Source organism: Rhineura floridana, chromosome 6 (genome assembly GCF_030035675.1).
Source record: "Rhineura floridana isolate rRhiFlo1 chromosome 6, rRhiFlo1.hap2, whole genome shotgun sequence".
Classification (NCBI taxonomy): domain Eukaryota; kingdom Metazoa; phylum Chordata; class Lepidosauria; order Squamata; family Rhineuridae; genus Rhineura; species Rhineura floridana.
In genome coordinates, this window is record NC_084485.1 from 138,414,506 (window position 1) to 138,439,524 (window position 25,019).

The 25,019-nt window shown below is 40.8% G+C and overlaps 1 protein-coding gene across 5 annotated transcripts in view; it reads right to left on the reverse strand.

Moving 5' to 3' along the window:
- NEK7 (NIMA related kinase 7) overlaps positions 1-24,824 on the reverse strand; it is a 118,006-nt gene extending 93,182 nt beyond the window's left edge. Inside the window, exon 1 of one of the 5 annotated variants that reach the window (XM_061633946.1) lies at positions 24,557-24,824. The gene's annotated coding sequence lies outside the window, so the exon portion shown is untranslated. Of the gene's footprint in view, positions 1-22,334; positions 22,355-23,221; positions 23,241-23,707; positions 23,886-24,379; positions 24,401-24,556 lie in introns of those variants that run through there. The other 4 variants (XM_061633949.1, XM_061633947.1, XM_061633948.1 and 1 more) reach the window with 4 other exon arrangements.
- Between the last annotated feature and the right edge of the window lie 195 nt (positions 24,825-25,019).

Here is a 25,019-nt window from a genome sequence, read left to right on the forward strand (position 1 = left end):
CTAGGTTTCAAACTGTGCTGAGGAAACTCCCAGGTTCCTTGGAAACATATCAGGGGTCATTCAATTAGAACATCATGGCGGAATAGTTTTCTTGAAAGATACTGCCCAACTTCCCCTACAAAATGCCCTCATAGAGATATTTTGGAGCACATGATCACCTGTCAGTCACCTAGGTCAATAGTGGGCCCAGCAAGCCTGAATAAAATCCCACATGAACTGAGAGGCCACCCCTGAGAGGTGACTTTAGAATTCTCTGCAGTCTAAAGAAGTTCCATGATAAATACAGAGAACTTTCAGGGGTGGGGAATCCAAATGGAAAAGATTGTTGAATGCCAGGCCACTGGCATAGATAAATAACATCTTTCACACTTGAACACCTATGTCTGAAGAACAGTTCCCAATGTTCTTTTTCAGCCTTTTTGGAAATTAGTGGATCCCATTCAGATTTACTATCTCACCTGTTCAGTGCCTTCTAAATAAAAGGGAACAGTTAAGAATGGCATGAGAGCCAGTGTGGCGTAGTTGTTAGAGTGTTGGACTACCACCTGGGAGACCAGGGTTCAAATCCCAACACAGACATGAAGTTTACTGGGTGACCTTGGGTTAGTCACTGCCTCTCAACCTCAGAGGAAGGCAATGGTAAACCACCTCTGAATACCGCTTACCACAACAACTCTATTCATAGGGTTGCCATAAGCCAGGATCGACTTGAAGGCAGTCCATTTCCATTTTCAAGGATGGCATACAGTAGCTTCAGACCTGGCATACCCAAACTTTTAAAATTAAGTCCACCTACTGCTACTCAAAAAATGCATCTAGAACTCATAATTTCTCAAAGTTCATCCTGTTTACACCCTTCAATTAATTTATAAATGGGGGGTACCAATATACTCATAAATGTCATTCCATCCCTTAATTCCTAAGTAACAGGAATACTGAGGATTTAGTAGAATATAAAACCACACTCAAAAAAAGTGGTGGTAAGACCAAAGATTGCTGGCAGTGACTTTTTCTTCCCACAACACTTGGCAAACACACTCTGTTATTTAGGATGCATGATGAGGTCAATGTTGGCAACTCTTTGCAAGAACCCAACGTGGTTTTGAACATAAGACTCAAAAATACAAATATGTCTTAGTGCAGTAATACTTCCTTGGAAAATTAGATCTCTGTCTAGGCAAGTCTGAAAAAACAGAATTTAAATGCCCAAGTAATCTACAGAGGAATTTAAGGCCACAAGTGTCTGAAACTATGATGTGGATATCACTAATTGGATCTGATACCTTATTATGTAAACTTGCAGTAATAATCACACATTTCTTTTTTAAAAGATCTTTAACCACGAAGGAATAACACCAGTGTAGCATTACGGAAAGAGTGATGAATTTCTTTAGCCATGATACTAACTGGGTGTCCTTGAGCAAATCTCTCTCAGCCTGACCTACCTCACATGATTATTGAAGGAAGAAAATAAAATAACCCCATGTGAACTCATAGGAAATCCCATATGAACTCCAAGGAAGAAGATAGAATATGAATGTGACAAAACACATAAATCTTACAACATTGTATTGTCTGTCACCAATAACATAACTGAAAAACTATAGCAAGTTTGAAGAACCATATCTCAGTTTAAGCTGAAATATGAATGACCCTTTTGTCTGCATACACAGTCATGGTTTGAAGTTGGCTTCATAGCCTAGCTTGTTCCACAGCTGTTGACCATAGTTTTCCAGTTCAGACAAAATGGGAAACTATAGTTAATGGAAGACTTCCTGGTTGGTTTGCTTGCTCACTCACGTGAAGGGAGGAGCAAAGGTAATGCACATACAGCAAAAACAGCTGTTGATACCTCCGCTAATTGTATTCTGGGGTTGTTGTTTTTAAACTTCTGGTATAAATACAATATAAAACAGAAAGAGAAAACTTGTATAAGCACAGTAGTAAACAAAATGAAGTCTCACAGCTTAGCTGTATCATTAGCGTTTAATAGATGGGGTTGATTTCTATTTTCTGCGAATGAGGAAGATAATATTTAAACTAAACAATTCTATTAACTCCCCTACATTCCCATTATCTTACACATTAAAGTAACACCTGTGCAAAGGAGCTGTGCCTTGTAGACTGTTACATTTTAGCAAAATAAATACAGCAAATAATGCAGCATATTGTTAATTCATCCTTTTCCATTTTTGCAGGTGTGAGGACGATGCTTTACAGTATGCCACTTGGCTAATCCCAGCACACATTTTATTACTTCTGGTGGACATTTGTTTTAGGCAACCTATTGGTTTTCACTTTTCTACCTTGAGAAAACCCTTTCCATTTTTAATCATTAGATGGAGAAAACCTTACACATTCAGTGGATTCTGAGGCATGTTTTAGGCTGTGCACACAGTTTCAATCCAAGGCTCTTCGACTCTTCCTCAGTGAAACTTGGCTCAAACTAGACATGACAATAGAGATGTACAAATGTATCTCTCCCCCTCTCCAAAAACCTTTTTCCAAATAACAACCATTGGGGATGGAGCAGATCCAGAACAGGACCACAGGTTGGAGAGAGACAGTACAGCATTCTGGTGAAAACTGCACCCATGAAGGTGCCATTTGCCTTGATAGTAAAAATATACAGGTACAATGGCCCTATGCATTGTATCCAGTGTTACTTCTATTCAGTGTAGACCCACTGAAATTAATGGATATGACCAATTTAGGTCCATTAATTTCAATGGGTCTACTCTGTGCAGACTTTAGTTGGATTAAACCCTATGTATTTCCAATTGGAAAAACTAGCAGTGCAACCTATCCAACACCCTCCTGTACCTACACATTGTAGGGGAAGATCAGTAGTGATGGAACTGATGCCCTTCTGGGAGGCTTGTCAGCTTTACTGATCTTACCACTGAGGAACCATTATTAAGCTTTCATTAGGGGAAGTTTGGGATTTTCCAGAACATGATTTGAAAGCCACTGATCTAATCCACAGATTCTCAACCTGTGGACTGCAGGTCAAAGCTAGAATATCAGCATGAGGGCACAAGCCATAGGCAGTAGGGACTGGAGAACACAGGCAGTATTTTTTTTAAAAAAGAACAGACTATAAGGGTTTTAAAATAGGTACCAAACCCCATAAAGACCCATAACTACTGGTTCTAGTCCATTTGTTCGGTTATAAATGCCTTGAAGAAGGGAGTGTCACTTTTCTTTAAACCTGCACAGTGCTAATCACACAGAGAACATGAACTGCCTGGAGGCATTTGCACAACAAAAATAATTAAGCGACAGTTGTGCACTTCTTTCAGTTTTTAAAAGTATTTGCAGGCAGCCCAAAACTAAGGCTACACAATTGTTGTCCTTACACTGAAGTTCTCTGAGCATAATTTAGGATAAATAAAATTGTGTTTGTTTGCAAAGCTCATTCTTTTCCCAGGAAGAATGGGATAAAAATGTTTTTTTAAAAAAATGGGAATGACTGTGTTACGATTTCGCACACTGTTTAATATTAGTTAAAAGATTGTGCTTGCTTTCTTTGGTCCAAACATTTATTTATCATACAATACACGTACTAATAGCAATCTCAGTTCTCAGAGTATCAGTCCTCATGCAGCCAAAATGACACCATATGTAAATACGAGGTAGGAAGGGGCAGGCATAGAGGAACTCAAACATTTTGTAGAAATAAAAAAAATAGAAAAGAACCCAGAGGGGTGGAGGTTCCTGCTCAAAAAAAGCTTAACGGGGACTAAGTGTGTTCAGGGACCACAAAAGACTGATTGACTGTTGTGAGGGATGGGGGGGTGGGAGTAAGGAGAGATGGAAAACTGGGTGGGAAGGGGAATGGAATGAAATATCCTCAAATAAACACTCCAAATTGCAACATTTTGTTGCAGATCCCACTTGTTTCTTTTATAACCTACTTTCCTCCACCATTGAATTCAAGCCAACATACATGAAGCATTCAGGTGGTTTCCCATTCAGGCGGTTTTCCATTCAGGCAGTGACCAGACCCAGACCTTGTTAGACATCACTTTTCATAAAGTCTACTAGAAGAAACTCCTAGCATCTTTCTGTCCAGTTTCCACTAAAAACATTTCCATGTATCATTCTCAACAGCAAAACCTGGTAATACAACAGGGAAAGCCTCAAAGAAACAGAGGTGCTTCCTGTTGCATGGATTCAGAGCTACCATGTGAATCAGTGAGCAATTCTGATTCACAGGATCAGTAAGCCACAAACCACTTCACTATACCTGGAAACATTTTGGGAAGCTCAGATGTCAATAAGAAGAGCAAGCAACCCACATATCTACACAACCTGATAGAATTTAGCAGTGACATAATGATGCTAGTCATTCAAACACATGTCTGAAAGATTAATCCAGATATCATCATCATAATCATCCCCCCCTTTGGACTTCTCTCCCCTTCAATATTAGACAGGAGCCATCTCTGTTATCTTTTTGACGCCTACTGAAGACCTTCCTCTTTCAACAAGCCTTTTATGTAGTGATCTTATCCCAGTCTACACTTTTTTTATTATCATTATGGAGGAGGAGGAGGAGGAGGAGAAGGAGGAGAAGAATTATATCCAACCCTTTCTCCCAGCAGGAGCCCAGGGCACAAGTAACACAAGATGCACAAGTCTTTAAAAAACAGTCTCCACTATTCAAAAAGGACATTACAAAGTTAAACACATATTGCCAACAATTTAATAGTGTCATCTCTTGGTGCATGCTACAGTTATTAAATATTTTATGTAAGACTAAAGATACTATAGCTATCTCCTCAATTCTATTTTCGAAATCATGCTAAGCATAATGCTATCATGATAAATAAAAAACAATAGTTTATTGTCACGAGTTAGATATTTCTGTGTTACAAAAAATGACACTGGGCACAATCTAGCAAGCAATGGACCTTAAATGCTTTATGTCTCATTGTTTGTCGTGGGACAGTGAATGTATGTGCATAACTCTTATTGAAATTACTAATCCATTACTGAATTCCCTACAGAAATTAAAGTGCTCAACTTTGGCTGGATTCTGCTAAACCTATACAATTGTATATTACACTTTTCTCCCAATTACACATAGTATGTGAACCTTCTAAAAGAACTTCATACAAGGATTACAATATAACATTGTATAACAACCATGCAAAGGAGGCCAATATTATTATTCATCATATTGCTCATGTGGGTCTGACAGGGTTGGTATATGGGTCAAAATAGTGTATAATGACCAGCTATTACTCAGTTTTGGTTGAATATGACTGAGCAAATGGAAGTTTAGGGGCAAGTATCCAATAAAGTAGCTCCATTCGTGCAAGGATTTCCAGTTTCGCTACAGAACTTCCCCTCCCTCTCCTCTTCCTTGCGCCTTCCCCAATCCGCTCGAGGATTGAGGGAACCCCCAGAACAAATTAATGAGGAGCACAGGGAGGGAAGAGAAGTTCTGCTGCACAGACAGACATTCTGCTAGCTTCTTTTCTTTTTCTAAGAGATAGGTGAGCTCTCCTCATCTTATCTCAAATTGACTTAAAAATTATCCATGTAATTCCCCCCTAAAAAATCATGAAGAAACTATATCATTTTCTGAGGTTTAGAAAATGACTGGAAAGGACAAAGAGGGAAAAAGCACTGAGTGACAGTCAAAACAAAGAGGCAAGTTCTGGTGCTATAAAGATTATTTATTTGCCTGGTGCGTTTCGGAGATAAATTCCCCTCTTCAGGAGCTGTTAAATCTGCCACAATTCTAAGCAGAGCCTTGAAACGCATAAAAATCCTTTACGAAAGCTCCACACACATTAGAAAATGACCAGCCATCAGCAGCAGCTGCAGCTCTCTCAGTCCCTCAGGATCAACTACTGGCTAAAGCTGATCTTTACCCCTGGGGGACTAGCCCCTCTTACATTAGAAGACCCCTTCCAGTCAAAATGGAAGCGGATGGTGTATAAGAAAATATACGCCTTAGGTTTCTCTCCAGAGATGCTTATTAAACTCGGGCTAACTAAGGCCAAAATGCTTATCTCCCAACGGATAAAGGACATTGAACTTCAAACCAATCTGAGTTTGCTGGCGGCATATCCTAATCCTGGCCTGACTCGTAGGGTATTTCTACCGGCAAATTACCTTGTAGATCTAACTATTGTAAAATATGGAAAGGCATTTACCCTAGCCAGACACAATGTCTTGCCTTCTGCTTTGTTGGAGGGAAGATACAACGGAGTCCCCCATGGTGATCGAGTCTGCCCATGTGATAACGGGGAGGTGGAGTCAATAGGACATGTCCTTTTACATTGCTCCTTCTACAGGGACATCCGCCTTGCTTTCATCACCCCAATCTTACAAGCATTCCCTGTGGTTTGGGAATCTGATTATCCCTCCTTTATGTTAGCAGATAAAATCCCCTGGGTCACTTAGTAACGTGGCCAGATTCTGTGCAGCAGCTATCAAGTGTAGGAAAATGGTTATGGATCTTGGTTAAATTTTTTATTTTTTTAGCCAATTTTGTATGTTTTTAAATTTTAATTGTAAATTGTAAATTCTTCTATATTAACCCGTTTGTATTTCAAGTTTTTGTGTATGATCCAATTTTTTGTACTGGAATTAGTGATACAATGGCTGGTCTGTGACCGAAATAAAAGCATTCATTCATTCATTCATTCTCTCAGTCCCCCAAATGATCTCTCCACCAGCCCTCAACTGCACAAAGCACCCTGTTGCCTCCCCTGTACTCATGTGGCTGGCTGGAGTAACAATAGGAGCAGCTGCAGACAGACCTAGCCCATCCACTCCTTCTCTATTGGCCTGGTGTGCTGCTGGTGTGCTCAGGGTCAAGATAGTGACCCAACTGAAAGAATTTTGACTCAGAAAAATACTGGCAGTATGTTTTGGAACAGAAGGATATGGATTTGAGTCAAATTTGGTAAAACACTTAGATGCAGTGAGAATTTTTATACTTTCTTTGATCTGCTATAGAAATTAAAGAGGCTCTGCATACTATGCATCTGTTTCTTTATGGCACATGTACTGTGCCCACCCACACTCATGTAGGATACAAGACATAAATAAGTTTAGCTTCCCAATCAATCTTTTGAACAAGTTTAATACACCTAAAATGCTTGCACTGGACATGATGGGCCCCACAACCTGCCCCAAGTCGCAGCAAGTACGCAACCTTACAGGGTTGCTGTCCAATGTGAACTGGCAGAAATATTGTTCTCAACTCCAAATAGAATTAGAAGATAAATACATGAAACAAAATCCATGTACTGAATCTTTCTGAGATTTACTTGGCCATTGTATTGCACAAATTACAACATCCTGTTCCTACTTGTGGTAGACTGTGAGTGGGAAGAAACAATTGCTTAGTGAAGCAAACTAGGGACTTATCCAAATGGGAGCATTTCTTTGTAGCAAATACACAGCTGTTACTATCGTAATAGATTTGCAAGGTCCACACTTCATGCTCAATGGTAGCTTCAAATCTGTTGTTTTCCATTCACACAAGTAGGCGTTCCTCTGGGAAGGATTTGTGTTGCTATTTCCTTGTGGCCCCACCCTCTAATTTTACATTTTTATTCCCCTAGTTGCTCAGTTACTGGGCATGTGCAAATATTTTTACATAAGCAGTATTTCCACTCCCACCTGCACACACACACACACACTTCCTAAAGTTTGGCAGTTGAAAAGTGGGGACATCTGCCCTCCTTTTCACTGCTGCCCCTTGCTTTTTCTGAGTTAATATTTCCCCACTGGAAAACCAAATCAACGTATAAGTATTTTTTATAAATATATATCAATACCAATATTTCCCCAAAATATCAATATTGATATTAATATTTTTGAGGCAACTTTTTTTTAAAATCCACTTTAGATTTTTTAGGAAACAAAAGGAGTGAAGGAAGTTTGCTCAGACAGAAAGAGAGGAAAGAAGAGAGGGCTGCAGCAAACTATTAAGGGGGGAGGACAGAGCAGTCAGAAGTTGCTAGATAAACCACCAGAAACAAAATGGAATTCATGGGAGAGATACTGCGCAAAGAAAGGAGAATAGCTGAAAGTGACGATTCACCTGGCCACTAAAAACCGTCGAAGCAAACTGTCTTCAAAGACATGTGGAGTGGAGTGGGAACGTATCGTTCTAAACTTTTCGTATTATCAGCGGATTGGGTAAGTACGGATTTACAGAGGGGAACTGCATGATAGCTTCTGTTTGCTAGTAACGTCATGTGAACCACGCGAATTAAAAGGGTATGCAAGTAGCACCAAACACACTAAACCATTGTGTAGATGAGCCCATTCAGCAAATCAAGATTAGCAGTGCCATTGAGCAGTTTTCAAACCAAGTCACAAATAACTATATTTCGTAATTTTCCTCACCTTTCCCTGAATTCTGGGTGAGGTGGGGGAGGGACGGACGGAACCAGAAAAACAGCCTCTTCACGATAGCCAATCACAATACATGCACAGAAATGGATTATGAGAGTAAACAATGGCAGAAAATCATTTTTTTCCTTTCTGTGAAAAGAAAGAAAAAGTTCCATTTCTTTCAGAGAGGCATTACACTTAGTGGTCCAACCATCATAGGCATTTCAATGAAGATAGAGCACTGAAGCCAAGGTTCTATGAATCCCCCCCCCCGCACTCCTGGACCAGACATGAGAGGGGACTCAGGTATCCCCACTCACACTTAAATCTGACTGAGTGATCTTGAGCAAATTGCACTCTGTCTCTGCCTGACCTACCTCACAGGGCTGTTGCAAGGATAAAAAGAGGGATGGGGGAATCATGCATGCTGCCATGACCTGCCTGGAGGAAAGGGAGGTTAAAAATGCAAATAATAAAATTAACATAATAAAATAATATTAATGATGTAGATAGCACAGTGGGAAGGAGAGCCTGGCTGGGAGTCTAGAGTTTGTGAGTTCAAATTCCTGCTCGTGTCTTCTGGGTGTCAAGGGCCAACTAAAGATCACCCCCACAGTGAGTGGCTCAGGGGTTACGTGCCCTGCCACCTGTGCAGCCGTGGGCAAGCTGCATAGTTCCAAGGAGCCCAGTTGCCCCCCAGCTGGCAGTTGAGGACAAGGAAGGGGCTGGCTTGTGCAGCTGTGGAGGTCTAGCCTCAGAGGGAGGCAATAGTAAACCCCCTCTGAATACCTCTTACCATGAAATCCCTATTCATAGGGTAGCCATAAGTCGGGATCTACTTGCAGGCAGTCCATTTTCCACCCTTCAGTTCAATGGAACTAACTGGCATAAAGAGGATGTCTTTTCAGTTCTCATAATAAAATAAAAAAGGGAGAGTTATTTGACTTAATTTCAAGATTCAACTATTTCTCCTACATTTCTCCTACAACTATTTCTTGTTCTGCCCTTTCCTGTCAGGTACATTTCAAGGGGAAAAAATCCCTTTGGTTCACAAGGCAAAACAATGGTTTTATGTCACTCAGAAGCGTCAAACCTACTACACATTAAGTACACGCTTTAAGAAGTGCAGTCTACTTTCTGAAGAGACAGGGCCTATAGATTTTTGGCGGGCAGGGGGAAATGTGAAAATATCAAGTAGCTAGGTGTCATTATACCAGCTACATTCATTTCTAAATTTCTTATCAAAAATGTTACTAGATTATGCCAGTGAACTACAAAACAAACCACACAAATATATATGCAAACTTTTTAGCAGGAGTCTAACCACATATTTGGTCTCCACAGAGATCAAAATTAAATATGTGGTGAAGAACTATTCACACTGCCAGAACTTCATTAATTGTTTTTGCTGCAACTATTTCCAACTATTAATCAGAACTCCTAATGTAGGCCATGATCCAAAGCTGTACACATGTAAAACATCTGCAACACCAATCTGAATTTATCTCCCTCACAGCAGCTTTGGAATCCTCTTTAATCCATTTTCACTCCATCTCTTCAACCCCTCAAACTTGGTAGTACATTAAATATTCTACTCAGAAATAAGACATATTGAGCTCAATGGGACTTATTGGCAGATAAGTATATATAGGACTGTAGCCTCAGTCCAGAGCATGTGCGCTTCTCCACTGAATGAAAAAGTTTCTAAGGATATGGATACAATCAGAGATGCAATCCAGATCCATGAAAACTAACGGCAGTCAAATTCAGTGGTATACAGTTTGTAATCAGAAACATCCCAACATACATGTTTCCTTAAATCCCACTGAAATCCAAAGAATTACAATTGCATACAACCAAGTGAGGTTCCTACCCTCATGAATGCAGGAATATTTTTGAAAAATATAACTACAAATATCAGAAGCAAGGAGGCACATGATGAAGGGATTGGCTTCTTTGCCTTTTTCCAACTCAGCTGATTTTCCAAACCATATAACAAGGTTATTCAAGAACTGGCTCAGGCATTTCTACATGCAGAAAAATAAAGTGCATCTTGTCTACTAATCATAGCTTGGCATGCACATGAAGTCAGTTATGCAAAATGCATCAATTATCTGCAAATACTATATGCAAATAAGCTGCAGCGGCCCTTGGATCCATGATATATTTACAATGTGGCCCTCAGCACAGAGGAATTTTGCTGCCTTTTCTGAACCAGCTAGCAAAGGGAGTATTTTTTCTTTTTCCACTCCTTCCAAGTTGGTTACTGCAGGGTTGGGGACCTCCTTTTGTACCCAAAAGCTACAATCAAACAACATCATAAAACCAGGTCCCCACAGCCAGTATGTACATGAAATTAACATATGCTGCAGTGTGCAGCTGCACATGCAACTAGTGAATGTGGTCTGCTTATTCTATAATAATATTCTCTCTGAATTTGGAAAAGAAACTCAATTTAGCTTCTCAAAAAGATTAAAACAATTCTCTAGATTTACCTTATTTCTGAACTTACATTGTTTTTTTTTTTTTTCAATAATTTTTATTCAGATTTTCATAAAACATACAAGACGAAATCATAAAACATTCAAAGACAAAAAACAAAATCAAAAATAGTTAAACAAAAAGAAAAAAAGAAAAAAAAAAACAAAAATAAAAAATAAAGAGTAAAATATTGACTTCCCATTTGTCAAAGATCAAATCAGTTATAAGTCTATAATATATAACAATCCTGTCTCTTAAGTCATATTATAAAATCACTTTCCTCCAGTAGTTATCTTACTTAATCATCAAATCTCATAAACATTACTTTATTCTTTCCACAAAAAGTCAAAGAGAGGTTTCAATTCTTTAAGAAATATATCTATCAATTTTTTTTCCAGATAAGCATATCGATTAATCCATCTCATTACTAATTATGATAATCTTATTGTCATAACCATAGTCAAAATAAACATTTCAATTAATCCATCACATCAGAATCTGTTAGGTTCAGTAATTTCAGTAGCCATTGTTCTATTATCCCTATTAGTTCCATTTTCCATCTTCCATCTTCAGTAGTCTTGTTAAGTCCAGTAATTTCAGTATCCAATCTTCCATTATCAGTATTCCATAATAATCTTGCTGTCAAAGCCATAGTCATATAGTAAGAGTCTGATGGGAATTACCTCTATCCCAAATATTTTCTTGCCATCCATTCTGAATAGGTTGCTGAAATACTGCTGTAAAATCATATCTCTGTTCTTTTTTTCAAAATACACTGGGTCATCTCTTGAAAGTTTTTCCATTGTCACATGGCTGCAGTTAATTCCATAGATTTCCTCTATATTGGGCTCCATCACATCATTCCAGTCCAGAAGATTATCCATGCCATTGATAACTTTATCTCTAGAATCTTCATTAATTTCTTCAGAGATAACATTGAGTTCCAAACAATTGATTTTATTTCTAAAGTCCATAGACTCCAAATCTTGTTCCTGTTCCACGTTTGTTCCAATCTCCGGGATCTCCTCTCTCACAGGGACCCCTGTTCCAGTCTCCAGGGTCTCCTCTCTCACAGGGACCCCTGTTCCAGTCTCCAGGGTCTCCTCTCTCACAAGGACCCCTATGTCTTTAATCTCCTGTGTCTCCAAACAATAGATTTTGTTTCTAAAGTCCATAGACTCCAAATCTTTTTCCTGTTCCACGTTTGTTCCAATCTCCGGGGTCTCCTCTCTCACAGGGACCCCTTCCAGGGTCACCTCTCTCACAGGGACCCCTATATCTTTAATCTCCTGCTTCATTTTACTCAATTCAATTTTCAGCTCCTTACAACCCTGTCGCAGGTTTTGTTTCGTTATCTCAATCTCATCCATTATTTTCTGAAACATAGTTATTTCCAGATTCTCAGCCACTTTCTTAATTGCCATTTTAAAAGAAAAATATAGGAAAACCACTTCTTATTTCAGCAACAATTGGGTTAATACTCCAAACTTGGTGACATCACAGTATAAACAGAGCAGACAGCCTTATCTCTCCATGCTTAAGTAAACAAAATGCAGTTCCCAGGATCGAAACAATTAATGGCGGTCGTCAGGAAACAGATTCGTCAAAATAAAATAGACCAAAAAGAGAGTAGTCTCAGACAATATAATATTCTTCAAAATAAAAATCTGGAATAGAAATCCCTCTTCTGTGTATATCTTTAGAATGCAAATCCAGGACAGCTTTTTGCAACAAAAACAGAGATAAGCTATTAATTAGTGAGTAGCAGAGAGAAGTTATGGCTCCCCAGTGAGATGTCAAAAACCGATCAATCTGGCAAATCTCTTTTAAACAGCAACAATTTAAGTCAAGTAAAAGAAAAATATAGAAAGAAGGGTGCTTGCCTGTTAGTGCGTTCTCTCTTAGAAGATAAGATGAACGTTCGCTTTATCAGATAGAGCTTGTTGTTGAAAATCCGTCCCACCTTCGTCGGCTGGACCTCGTCCCATAAATTAATGAGATCTGGTCGTCCCAACAAAAATAGGCTTTGAGGTTAATCTCTTCGTTTCTCCCTACCCGGGAGAAGTTTAATCAGTCAAAAAAAAAAAAAAATCTGACTGATATATCTGAATAAGCTTCTTTTGAGGCAGGAGCCCGTCTCAAAAGCAGGCACAGGCTAAGTCACCCTTCCCGGAAGTCCTGAACTTACATTGTTATCCCACTTGTTACATTAGAAAATATTGCTAAAAACATTCTTATATTTTCAAATGGGGCTAGGAGCAGGGGTGTATCCTCCTGCATGTTTTATTCCTGAGCTCAAGCTCCTCCCTTGCTGCTTCATTTCACTTAATCTAAACAGCCAGGGGGGCTTGCTTACTGCACTTGCAGCTTGGGGATTTTTCTAGGGAAGCAGATAGCTCTTCCCTCCACAAAAACATCATTCCTCCTTTCCTCAAAGCCTCTTGACTGTAGACTCTCAGGACAGTAGCCACTGCCTTCCCCACCACACCATGTATGCAATTCGAAAATTGCATTCAACTGCTAATGCCAATATTAAGCAGAAATAAACACTTTTCAGCGTTCATGGCTCCTTCCTCAAAACAAGTGCCTTTTCTGCCTCTGGGCCATTGTCCCACTTTCACATGCAATGACAAATTCATGTTAGATAAGCTATCAATGGCTAGTAGTCATAATGGCTACATAGTATCAAGAGGAATTTAAATCGCCTTGATGGCATAAGAATCAGTCAGTTATTCTATCTTCCCCACCTATAGTGATGTTAGGGAATGCCAATATGGACCTGTCAAAGTCCTTAAAGGATTATAGTTTTGAACAACCTATAACAACTTTACTCGGGAAGGGGAGATATGATACGAAGAAAGTTTCACATCATTTCAAGAGGAACCAATTCCATCGTTGGTTATCTATTCCTATTTGACTCCCTCGGTCAAATAGACAGGTGTACTTGGATGACAATTCCCCCGGGTTACTAGTCTTGCATTTTAATGCCAGGTCGGTAAATGAAAAAACCTCGATCATTCAAGATCTTATCTTGGATGAACACGCCGACCTGGCATGTATTACAGAGACCTGGTTGGATGAATCAGGTGGGGTTAATCTCACTGGTCTCTGCCCACCAGGTTTCTGTGTACAACAGCAGGCTAGACTTGGGGGACGGGGTGGTGGGGTCGCAATGGTCTATCGTGATTCCATCTCTATAACCAGATGTCCTCTCCCACAAGCTAGTGGGTTTGAATGTCTGTATCTAAAACTTTGTGGACGGGTTAGCTTGGGGATTCTATTGGTCTATCGCCCCCCCCCGTGGTTCAATAGTCTCCTTATCCGGGCTCTCCGGGTTGATTGCGGGATTGCTCTTGGAGTCTCCCAGATTGTTGGTTTTGGGTGACTTCAATATCCAACCGGAATCCTCACTCCATGGAGAAGCCCGTGATTTTATGGCAGCCATGACAACCATGGGGCTATCCCAATTAATATCTGGTCCCACTCATTCAGCAGGTCACACCCTTGACCTTGTCTTTTATGCAGGACAGGAGGATAATGAACCAGGAGTGGCGGATCTTTCAATAGTTCCGCTATCATGGTCAGATCACCATCTGGTCAGTTTTAGACTAATTGCGGCTCATACCCCCTGCTGGGATAAGGGACCGATTAGGATGGTCCACCCTAGGAGATTAATGGATCCGGTTGGATTCCTGTCAGCTCTTGGGGAATTCCCTGTCTTTCAAGTAAGTGATTCTGTTGAAGCCCTGGTCGCACTTTGAAATAGCTCTATGACCAGGGCTATAGACACAATCGCTCCTGAGCGCCCCCTCGGGCGTTCCAGAGCAAAATCAGCTCCATGGTTTTCTGGGGAGCTGATGGCGATGAAACGCACTCGTAGGGGTCTAGAGCGACGGTGGCGGAAAACTCGCAACGAATCTGACCGACTCCTGGTTAGAATATTCTCCAGAATCTATTCGGCTACCAGACGAACCGCGCAAAAGGCTTTTTTTACGGCTTCTATTTCTTCAGCCGCTAATCAGCCAGCGGAACTATTCCGAGTGGTCAAATGTTTACTTAACTGTGACCAGTCTGAAATTAATGTGGACCTTTCACCAACTCGCTGTCAAGAATTTGCCACTTATTTTGCAAATAAGGTCGATCAGATTCGCTCCGATTTAGACGCCAATATTGATGCAGTCTCTAAGGATGTACCTTTGGCCTCTGTCTGTCCTATTAAGATGGATTCTTTTCAACTTGTTCAACCTGGAGATGTAGATAAGCTTCTTGGAGAAATGAGGCCCACCACCTGCCCACTTGATCCTTGTCCATCTTGGATCTTAAAACAAGCTACAGGGGGGCTGGCCTTATGGGTATGTGGGGTAGTTAATGCCTCCCTTCAACAAGGCTTTCTTCCAGGATGTCTGAAAGAGGCATTAGTAAAACCATTGTTGAAAAAACCCTCGTTAGACTCGCTATGTTTGAGTAATTATCGGCCAGTCTCCAACTTACCTTTTCTTACCAAAATAGTGGAACGGGTGGTGGCTACCCAATTGCAACATTTCCTAGAGGAAACAGATTACCTCGATCCATTCCAATCTGGTTTCAGACCTGGCCATGGGACTGAGACGGCTTTGGTCGCCTTGGTGGATGACCTGCGTAGGGAACTAGACAGGGGGAGTGTGTCCCTGTTAATTCTCCTCGATCTCTCAGCGGCCTTTGATACTATCGACCATAGTATCCTCTGGGACCGTCTAGCCAGGATGGGACTCGGGGGCACTGCTTTGTGCTGGTTCCATTCCTTTCTGGAGGGTCAGACCCAGAAGGTAATCCTTGGAGACTCTTGCTCAGCCCCTTGGCCCCTGTCTTGTGGAGTCCCTCAGGGTTCTGTTCTGTCTCCTTTGTTATTTAATATCTATATGAAGCCGCTGGGTGAGGTCATCCGGAGGTTTGGAGTTCAATACCATCAATATGCAGATGATACTCAGCTTTATTTCTCCTTTCCTCCTGATACCAAGGAAGCCGTCCAACCCCTGAACCAGTGCCTGTCCTCAGTGATGGATTGGATGAAAGAGAACAAGCTGAAACTAAATCCAGACAAGACAGAAATGCTCTGCGTCAGTCGTGGGACAAACCTGGAAATAGGGAATTTGCCTGTGTTGGACGGGGTTACACTCCCCCTAAAAACTCAGGTTCGCAGTTTGGGTATGCTTCTGGACTCGGCTTTGAATTTTGAAGCACAGGTTTCTGCAGTGTCCAGGAGCGCTTTCGCCCAGTTAAGACTGGTTGGCCAACTGCGTCCGTTTCTAGAGATGTCCGATCTGACGAGAGTAACACATGCCTTAGTTACATCCCGGTTGGATTACTGCAACGCACTCTATGTGGGGCTGCCTTTGAAAACAGTTCGGAAGCTTAAATTGGTTCAACGTGCAGCAGTGAGAATGTTGACGGGAGCAGGCCTTCGAGCCCATGCAACGCCTTTGTTACAACAACTCCACTGGCTGCCGCTTCGCTTCCGGACTCAATTCTAAGTGCTGGTGTTAACCTTTAAAGCCCTACACGGCTTGGGCCCTGTCTATTTGTCTGACCGGTTGTCTCGTTATGAACCTTCCCGTTCTTTGAGGTCCTCGGAAGAAATACTTCTTATGATCCCTCCAGTCTCACAAGTTCACTTGTCAGGAACCAGAAATAGGGCGTTCTTGGTTATAGTTTCTAGTCTCTGGAATGCTTTACCGATTGAGGTTCGGTTGGCTCCTTCACTTGCGGCATTCTGCCGTCAGGTGAAGACATTCCTTTTTTGGGTTGCATTTAACTATACGTAGAATAGGAATTTTAATAAATCATGGTAACGAGTATATAATTATTGTATTTTTTAACTGTATCCAATCTATGTAGATTTGGTATCTTATTGTTTTATTCTTTTTTATGTACTGGTTTTAGGTTGTTCGCCGCTCTGAGTTTCTGGGAAAAAAATAGAGCGGGCTAGAAATATTTTAAATAAATAAATAAATAAATATACCTCTGCATACTAATCGTTTGGGAACATGAGGAGGAGAGTGCTATTACACTCATGCCCTTTTTCATCACTGTGAAATCTGAATACAGTATTGGACTAGATGGGCTCTTCTTATGTTGTTAGCACATGGGGGGAAAGCAAGAAAAGTCAGCTCCATGTTATGTGTGTAGGTTTTAACTTGTTTTAAAAAACTAAAAATGGGAGAAGGTGGGTCAGCAATTGGCTAAGGATCAGGCCAGTTCATCTGTAGTTCTACCACTCTGCACTTACACAGGGGTAATCTTATCCAGCTCTGGTAATGCTACTGCTAACGTCAACTTTTAGGTTTTCTTTCTTCCAAGCCACTGCAATCATTTAATTTTCTAATATCTAAGCATTTGTAAGTCCTGAGTTTTCACAGTCAACAAGAAAAATCTGTCGCACACAGCTTTCAACACTTGGGCGTCTCACAGAATTGTGAACAGGAAAACCCAGAGTGTTGCAGGAACAGTTGCTTTCTTCATCTCCTTGCTTCCAACCTCCCCTTTACAAAACTGAAAAACTACAATTCCCTCCTTCTCCAGCCCTCTCAATTTACTTATTTCATGAAATCATGCAAACTTGTCAACGTATATTATAGTTTTAAATGTTCTGTAGTATGTGCCTTGTGTCACTTGTATCTTTAGAATTTTGTGGTCTTACTCTTCCTGCAATGGGCAGAACAATCCAATTTGCCAGAGGCTGGTGGGACCTGGATACTGGGTAAGTCCCCCTGTGGCCCCTCCTGTGACTCACCCTCACAACACCCATTTTGCAGACCTTCCGATGGCTCCACTTATGCCAGGTTGGCCTTCTCCGTTGAACCTCCGCCTGAGCCAGGATGAGGGACTTAAGCCGACTTAGTCCAGCATTGCCCAACTGAGCAGGGACCCAACCAGCTCAGCCAAGGGCCCACCATATCCAATTCCCATCAGCCCTGCATACATGCAAGTTGAATTGCTCCCTAAATGATTAATTCCTTCTCTTTCTCACTCTCTGATACGTTGTGTGGAATGGTGGGAGAGAGCTAAGGTGTGGATTGTCTTCCCAAGTGACTGAAATTAGACAGGATGACTTTCTGGCAGTCATTTCCATCCTCAAATGTAGCACTGAGAAAATTCTATGAGCTGGTTCACACAAACCAATAAATTGAACTATGGCTTAGCAAGACTATAAGAACATGCAGGGTCCTAGGGAGGAGTATGCAGCCGCTTTGCTCCTCCCAGGCCTTTTTACTGCTGTACCAAGCTAAGCCAAGGTTAGTGCATTGTCTGAACCGAGACTCACGGTTCCCCATCAGCCATAAACCATGGCTTAGCACAATGCAGAATGGCAATAAAAAGGACCAGGGAGGAACAAAGTGACTGTGAATTCCTCTCTGAAAGCTCACACATCTCACTAAGCCATAGTTTAGTTGTGCAAGCCAGGTCTATGACTGCTTCACATCACCTTTATTGATTAATTTTAGCAGAAACTGGAGGGGTGTGATAGAGATAATTTAAACACTCAATCCTAAAAAGAAACTTGCATTTTCAGTTCAAATTCAAAATTTCTTCCAGAACTTACTCAGTTTTGTTTTAAGAATACCTTTGAACGTGTAATTTAGATGGTTTAATTGGAACCAGTTCACGCTGCCCAACCTAAACTTTGGAACATGTGATGTGACATATGGAACAAGAGTATTGAAGCATGTTTAAGGGTACTTTCCCGACATTTACTGAAGATGTTCAAGGAAATATCATGTGAACACGGAATACCTAGGGACAAGAGCAGTTACCTTGGCTTCCAAAAACACCAAAACTTTACCTTACAATTTAGATAACTCTGATCTGCACAATTTTCTGACACTACATTATTCTGTTAGGCAACCTCTACCAACTTCAGTGTTGCCAAACCTTCAGATTTTGCACAATTCAAAATATGGCCTGTGATAAAAGAAATTAATGGCATTAATTAATTAATTAAGAAATTAATCTAGGACATTAGTAATCTGTGCAGTTGACATATAACAGCTCTGCTCTTTCATGCAATCACAATGTGATACTTCTTTTAAAGATACATGTCAAAGCAATTTATAAAAAACTTTGCTTGAGATAAACATAATCCTCCCAAAGGGGGACCTTTTTTTGTAGATTTCATTTTAGTTTCTAAGCCATAACTCAAGAACAATAATTTGTTTACTCTTAACATCACTGTGAGTCAAGACTTCCTCAAGCTGAACACAGGTTTATTTCACATTAGTGGCAAGACTGAAAAAATGACTTAACTAATGTAAACACCAGCTCTGGTACATACAAACAATTTTTTTAAAACTTATGCAAGCACCTCTATTACAGGGTAAACTTAGATGGTTAGTCCTACATTCTTTACTCACCATTGCCAACAAGGCAAACAGTAGTGGGGGGAGGGTGGATTCATCAAGATTGTTTTACCAGGTTCCCCACACAGTCTCAATCCTGAATCACCCCTTCTCCCTAGCAGCTTCTATTTACATTGGGGGGGGGGGGCAGACTGGCAACTAGCTAAGAGCTGGTGTAAAGCATTGGCTGATATATGACTCAGAAATCCCCAGTTTGAATCTCATCTCAGCCATGAGCTTCCTAGAAAGATTTAGACAAATTACACACTCAGCTCTCATCTGCAACATGGGAATACTGACTTAACTTACCAAACTGTTGTAAGAATTAACAACAAGAAATTGTATATTCACTAACAGGCAAAAAAAAACCTTGCGGTTTAAGAATGTACCTATAGCCCACAGATATTTCTATCAATTTTTAAAAGGCAGGGAAATTGGGCAGCTATAGTAAATGCACCAGGGGAGCAGGAGACCCAACCTCCTCTCTGAGATATTGTACTGCCCAATTTCATTTTTCATATATTTAAATATTTAAAGTGGCCATCTGAACTATATCAACTGTCTTAATATTGTTGCTTCCTCCCTGCTAAAACAAGATCAGTAGTTTCAGTCTCTGTGAAACTTGCCTGTCAAGTAACCTTCCTATACTGAAGGTGCTCTTCTACATGCGCCATTACAGCGAGACTTAGCAAAAAGTACAGTCTCCACCCTAACAAACATTGGCTTCAAGTAAAAAAAGCACTAATCATAATGACCACTACGTGTTTAACGGTATTAACTCTTATTCCCCAGCTGCCTCAAAAAGGAGGAAAGCAGCAGGGGGTGGGATAATATCTGTAATTAAAATAGTGGCAGAAATGTCAACTACAGTAATTTGTTATCTAATATTATATTAGTGAAGTCTATTTATTTCACCTCTGGAACTGCTGTATTTTATGGTTAGGGCTACATCAGATACCTTCTAGTCTTCTATTTAACTTGCTGTTGATTTAGCAGTTAACTGTTTCAACAGAAATACTGTACACAGCAATATTTTATATCTGAGTGTCTTCCAGACTCTGCAGTCCTGGAGACTGTTTCATTGAGCCCATACAATTTGTAACAACAAAGCTAAATGCAGCCCATCTGCCATATGTGGTAGCCCACCAAGGGCTTGATAAACCTGTTTGTGCTGTCTGTCCGGGACTACAAAATAGGGGGTTGCAGGCATCTGGCAGCACAACTCATGAGTGGTGTGTGGAATTCAGGTTTGGGGCAGGGTTAAGTTGCATAGGCCTCATTTAATATATTTATTTGTTCTAAAACATCTTACGTGTTAAGAAAAAAGAAAAAATTAGTGTCTTTCAGCTACTGTTTATTTTCTAACTTCCACAGGAAATAAAACTTTCTGTCTGCTGTAGTTTCTGACAGCAACAAAAAACTTAATGCAAAGAAAACCTATTCATTTCTTCACCAACAGTACAGATATTATGGGGAATAAATGACCTTGGGGTGGAAAAGAAACATCACAAGTAACAGTAAGTAGGAAACTCATTCGCTGAACTGAAAGAACACTGAACTGTACTGCTATGCATCAAAACTTTCTGGAGCGTCCAAATGAAACATACAAAAAACTGGGGAGAGGGGACCTTGGAAGATTGGGAAAAGAATTTACGTCTTCAGAATCTAAATGGCAATCAATCCAAAATCTCTTGAAGCACTAGTAAAAATATGTTAAAATGCACTGTGATAAAGTTATTACTATAAACGAAAGGCTACCAATTCTAGGACAGTTCAGTTTCAAAGACCTTAAGGTATGCTGAAAATTATCAAATAAACTTGTTCACTGGAAATGTAATTCCAACCAGTACCAAATACATGAAATATAAGTCACATTCACAGTTGACAGTCCATTATTAGCATCTTCTCTAAGACAACTAGTGCCTCAATATTATTATATTGCCACAGTAAGGAAAATAATTTTAGTTTTTGAAAAGCGAATAAATGATGGCCTGATTAAATATGATTAATAGACTTGTGCTTCAATGTTGTCCTTTGTTTCTTTAAAACACAGACACAATGAAATATATTTATCATGTCAAAAAAATTCGGTGGTATAAGAATGTTATAATTGGATGAAAAACAGCACTATTGCCACATAAAGAAACCTAGCAACACATAAATCATTATAAGGAACTCAGCATTTTAAGAATATTAGAAGAAACCTTAGGACTAGACTGTAATTTTTAGTCTGTTACTTTGAAGGGTTTCCCCCCTTTCAGTTGCACATTCAAATAAACCCAGATATAATTGAAGATAACATCTGTAAGAATACACGTGACTGTACTTGATATCCCTGGTAAAATTAAGGCTGAAATTCAGTGCAGAGTTAGGTGAGCCAAAACCCCTTAAAGTCAATGAGTGTGCAGTGCAATCCTAAACATGTCTATTAAGAACTAAGCCCTGCTAAATTCAATGAGGCTTGTTTCCAGATAAGTGTGTATAGGATTGCAACTTCAGGGATAACTCTGCAGATGATCAGACTGAACAGAGACTAAGTGAAATCCAGTACAGTAGGAGCCTACAAAAACATTGTGTTTTGTTATAACATCTCTGCTGGGGACACAGACCTCTAATATAGATATGATCCTAAAAACTTGATAAATTGAATAAATTATAATTACCTTTCAGTGGTTAAACATGCTCATTGAAAAACTGACACCTGTGTATGCTTACTCAGAAACTCCACTGAGTGCAAGACCGCAATCCTATGCAATTTACTTGAGAGCAAGTTTAGTTGTAGCTTATTTGTGAGTGAACTTTCATAGGATCAAGCTGCAAGTCTTTTCAGTACCACTTGCAAATTCTTTTTTAGCTCCAGACTTCCCACTGTTACATCGTAAGTGTTGATATTTCTGGTTTTCCTCTCTGCCTTTTTCAGCTAAATAGGAACTTCTGGAAGGCTCATCTCTCACCAGAAAATGAGATATGTGCTGTTACTGGAACGTCTATTCACCAAGAACAGAATGCAAAGAAATGAAGAAAGCAAGAGCCAAACGTTTTAAAATGCACTACCTTTAAAAGCAGAAACTAAAAGAAAGGGAATGGTGAGGAAGGAGGTGTAAGAAATCTCACCTTGTACCGCTATATTAAGTGAAGTTAACAAAGATCATTCCTAAAATGCTGCCAAATCCAGGCCCTGTTACAACCCGCACAGAGTGCTATTGAGCCTTCAAAGATGGTCCTGCTTAAAGAAGCTCACTTAATGAATTTAAGGGTCTGCCTACACAGCCACTTATCTTGTAGCAATCTCCTGCCTTCAACCCTGTATTAATTTACATTATGCTTGTTATGCACTAAGCTGATTACAGCCAGTTACCGAGCTGTGATCACTACCAGTTCAATAAGCTACTGAGACTGAAAAAAACCAGGGGATAAGATATATGATTGGTGGGCTGTTTACAGTTTTGGCAAGCTACAATGTACATGATGAAAATACTACTCTAAATGAACTACACGAACACAACAAACACGTCCTTTCTATGAGATCTTGAGCCTAGGTCCCAAGTCCATGCAAGAAAAACATCTACATGTGCATTTGACTTCCATAGCAGCAGCTCACAGATGAGTCACCCTCACAAACTAAGCAACAGGCAAACTACTTTATGAAAACACGTGAGAGTACAAAAATGAGGGAGTTTGTTGCCTTATGCTGGCAGAATGCTATTGTCAGGAAAGACTGCACAAAGCACCCTGAATTACTTATTTATTGTCCCTTCTATTGGGGTCACTAACATTAAAATGTGCATTTTACCATTTCCTAGCAAATATGCACATCTATATTTAAATACCACACGTCTGTTTAATTTTCAACATATCATAGTTCCTAAATACTTCAGAATGTCAAAACGTAGTTTATAAACAGCAAAAACTGATTATCAAAGCAAGAAAACTGATGTTCTGTGCAGCCAGGTAGGATTGTAAGCTATACACTGAGTATCAGGGACAAGTTCAGTACATACCAGCAAGTGGAACATAACGAGAAGATGCAAACAAGTAGATGCGAGATATGATTTTCCTACAGATAAATAATTCAGCACTTAATATGTGCATGCACGCATAGGATGGGTATATTTATAGCTGTACTTTACTGCAGAACCTAAGCTCATCTAAGGCTGCAATCCTAACCCATTTCCCTGGGAGTAAGCCCCAGTGAATTCAATAGACCTTATTTTGGAGTAGACATGGTTAGAGCTGTGCTGTAACAACAGTAACAGCTTCTGCCACCATGTGATTTGCACACATTGTTGGAGATTCACATTAGACTGGTTTGAATCTTCAGGTTGGTAACTGAACGGTGGAGATATTATATACCTACTGGAAGGAAGGGCAGAATATAATAATAATTAATAAACAAACAAATAAGGAAGGAAGGCCTGTTGGTTGTCTTTTCCTAACCACACTAGGGGGACCATCTCTCAGCCTGTATTCTAGGCTTCATGCATCACCAGCATTCGAAGTCCTTAGACTGCCTGAGGAGATGGGCTTTAACGTTTCCTCAATGCCTCAATGTGGGGAGCCTCCGCACACCATCGAAGCACGAACTATCTTCATCGGATTTAAAGCGTGGTTCCACCTATCCCTTAGGACTCCAGCATACTATTATAACTAATTCTCTTCTTCCCCAGTCTCCCCACGCAAAAAAAAAAAAAACCTCCTCAGCAAAGTAGTTTTTGTTTTCTCTCTTAAGGTTTCAGGATGTCCATTTACAGTACTTATTTAAGTTCCAAGATGCCTTTTATTTAAAGGGGGAGAAGCGAAGGGTTGACAGCTGAAATCTTTTTTTAAAAAACCCTGTTCAGGAGCAACGGAACATAGCCCGACCAAAAGGCTGGGGAGTTAATAACACTCTATAATAAGCTACTTTTAAAGGAGACCACCTTCCTTCCTAGAAAACTTTTTCTCCAGGGCGCACACTGCGCAAGCGCATTCACTCTCCTCCATCCTCTAGTCTCCTCCAGAGAGGAAGCGGCACCGGCGGCAACCAATAAGAATCGGGACACTACCCGAAGCAGCCAATGAATACAGGCTGGAGGGTGGGCCACGATCCCAAGCTGTCCCGCGTGAAGAAGTAGTTGCGAGCGGGCGGGCGCCAGGGTAAAAGGAGTTTCTTAGGTTACCGAGTGAGGGTGCCAACTTCTCCTCAGCCATAATCATTTCTTCGTACGGCGTTATCTCTCCTCAGCCTTCTCCCCCCACCTCACTCACTCACCGAGCGCGCGCGCCTTCCTATACACCCTTACGCTGCGTCGCGTGAACTCCCGCCCCCCCTCAACGGACTCGGCACTGTCGGTTACCTCAGAAGGCTCCCTTCGCGAGCAGGAGTCAGTTTCTTTCCCTTTTTTTGTCTCCCCGACCCTCTCAGGCGGATCTGTAGTGAGGTGCCCCGTACGCAGCAACAACGGAGCGGAGAAGAACTCAGCCTCCTTTTTTTCACTCCGACTCCTGATGCCGCCGCTGTCAAGGCTGTAAACATCCCGGCATCCCTGAGGACAAGAAGGCGGGGCCGGGCGCACCGCCTACCGGCCCTCCCTGCCTCCGTCCGACGGTCCGTCTCCGGTTCTCCCGCGGGGATCGGCTGATTACTCATTTCCTTAAAACGTTCACCCAGAACACAGATCCTGGCAGCAACGAAGGAAGTAAAGATACTAAGAGGAGCCTAAAGTTGAGGATGCCAGGACAAAGGGAAGGAAAACTGCAGAGAGAAAACGAGGCGCGTGTTTAATTTCACACACACAGCGTTACACGCATCCTACCTCG